General features: G+C 46.1%; 1 pseudogene; it reads left to right on the forward strand.

Annotated features, from left to right (window-relative positions):
• Positions 1-1,588, forward strand: part of LOC128249120 (putative uncharacterized protein DDB_G0271982) — a 6,978-nt pseudogene extending 5,390 nt beyond the window's left edge.
• Positions 1,589-2,499: the final 911 nt, after the last annotated feature.

Genomic DNA, 2,499 nt, shown 5'->3' on the forward strand with positions numbered 1-2,499 from the left:
TCTCTCGAGAGAGAGAGGGAGACAGAGAGACAGAAATACAGAGAGACGGAGACAGAGACAAGGAGATAGAGATTGAGCGAAACAGAGAGTGGCTGAGAGAGAGAGAGAGAGAGAGAGACATAGAGGGCGAGAAAGAGTTAGTTTCCGTTAGTTTCCGTTTGTTTCCGTTAGTTTCCGTTAGTTCCCGTTAGTTTCCTTTAGTTTTCGTTAGTTTCCGTTCTTTTCCGTAAGTTTCCGTAAGTTTCCGTTAGTTTCCGTTAGGTTCCGATAGTTTCCGTTGCTTTCCGTTGCTTTCCGTTACTTTCCATTGGTTTCCGTTACTTTCCCTTAGTTTCCGTTACTTTCCGTTGCCTTACGTTAGTTACCATTACTTTCCGTTAATTCCCGTTAGTTTCCGTTAGTTTTCGTTAGTGTCCGTTCTTTCCGTAAGTTTCCGTTAGTTTCCGTTAGTTTCCGTTAGATTCCGTTACTTTCCGTTACTTTCCCTTAGAATCCATTACTTTCTGTTTGTCTTCGTTAGTTTCCATTACTTTCCGTTAGTTCCCGTTACTTTCCGTTAATTTCCGTTAGTTTCTGCTAGATTCCGTTACTTTCCGTTTGTTTCCGTTGGTTTCCGTTAGTTTCCGTTACTTTCCGTTACTTACCGTTACCTTCCGTTAGTTTCCGTTAGTTTCTGTTACTTTCCGTTAGTTTCCGTTATTTTCCGTTGCTTTTCGTTAGTAAGAGCGGTAGAGAGAGAGGAGCAACAAAGAGAGGAGCAAAAGTGATAGGAGCAAGTTAGAGAGAGGAACGAGATAGCAGCAAGAGAGTGAGGAGGAAGAGGGAGAGGAGCAAGAGAGAATGAGGAGGGAGAGATGTGCGAGAGAGAGAAAGAGGAGCGAGAGAGTGAAAGAGGAGCGAGAGAGTGAAAGAGGAGCGAGAGGAGCAAGGGAAAGAGAGTAGCGAGAGAGAGTGTGGAGCGAGAGAAAGAGAGGAGCGAGAGTGAGAGAGAAGAGCGAGTGATGGAGGAGCGAAAGAGAGAGTGGAGCAAGTCAGAGAGTCTGAGAGATAGAGTCTGAGAGAGAAGGTGAGTCTGAGAGAGAGAGTGTCTGAGAGAGAGAGAGAGACAAACAGACACAGAGAGAGAGTGGAGTTGGAGAGAGGGGACCGAGAGAGAGAGGAGCGAGAAAGACAGGAACGAGAGAGAGAGGAGCGAGAGAGAGACGAACGATAGAGCGAAAACAGAGCGAGAGAGAGAGTAGCGAGGGAGAGATAAGTGCGAGAGAGAGCGGAGCGAGAGGAGGGAGAGAGAGAAGTGGGAGACAGAGAACAGGGAGAGAGAGAAGAGGGAGAGAGAGAGCGCCGCGAAAGAGAGAGAAGAGTGAGAGAGCGAGCGCAGCAAAAAAGAGAGGAGCGAGAGAGACAGAGAAGAGCAAGAGAAAGGAGCATACATATTAACGTAGGCACCTACGTAAATCCATCTCCCTCTCGAGAGAGGGAGACAGAGAGAGAGAGACAGAGACAGGTAGATAGAGATTGAGCGAACCAGAGAGAGTCTGAGAGAGAGAGAGAGAGACATAGAGGGCGAGAAAGAGTAACTTTCCGTTAGTTTCCTTTATTTTCCGTTATTTTCCGTTATTTTCCACTAGTTTCCGTTAGTTTCCGTTAGTTTCCGTTACTTTCCGTTGCCTTGCGTTAGTTTCCGTTACTTTCCGTTAGTTCCCGTTACTTTCCGTTAGTTTTCGTTAGTTTCCGTTCTTTTCCGTTACTTTTCGTTGCTTTCCGTTAGTTTCCGTTAGTTTCCGTTAGGTTCCGATAGTTTCTGTTACTTTCCGTTACTTTCCGTTATTTTCCGTTGGTTTCCGTTGGTTTCCGTTACTTTCCGTTAGTTTCCGTTACTTTCCGTTACTTTCTGTTAGTTTCCAATAGTTTCCGTTAGTTTCCGTTAGATCCCGTTACTTTCCGTTAGATTCCATTACTTTCCGTTTGTTTCCGTTAGTTTCCATTACTTTCCGTTAGTTACCCTTACTTACCGTTAGTTTCCGTTAGTTTCTGTTAGATTTCGTTAGTTTCCGTTAGTTTCCGTTACTTTCCGTTTGGTTCCGTTAGTTTCCGTTAGTTTCCGTTACTTCCTGTTACTTTCTGTTACTTTCCGTTAGTTTCCGTTATTTTCCGTTGCTTTTCGTTAGTAAGAGCGGTAGAGAGAGAGGAGCAACAGAGAGAGGACCAAGAATGATAGGAGCAAGTAAGAGAGAGGAACGAGATAGGAGCAAGAGAGTGAGGAGGAAGAGGGAGAGGAGGAAGAGAGAATGAGGAGGAAGAGAGAATGAGGAGGGAGAGAGGTGCGAGAGAGAGAAAGAGGAGCGAGAGAGAGGAGCAAGGGAAAGAGAGGAGCGAGAGAGAGTGTGGAGCGAGAGAGAGTGTGGAGCGAGAGAGAGTGTGGAGCGAGAGAGAGTGTGGAGCGAGAGAGAGTGTGGAGCGAGAGAGAGTGTGGAGCGAGAGAGAGGAGCGAGAGAGAAA

This window comes from Octopus bimaculoides, chromosome 11 (assembly GCF_001194135.2).
Source record: "Octopus bimaculoides isolate UCB-OBI-ISO-001 chromosome 11, ASM119413v2, whole genome shotgun sequence".
NCBI classification, from domain to species: Eukaryota; Metazoa; Mollusca; class Cephalopoda; order Octopoda; family Octopodidae; genus Octopus; species Octopus bimaculoides.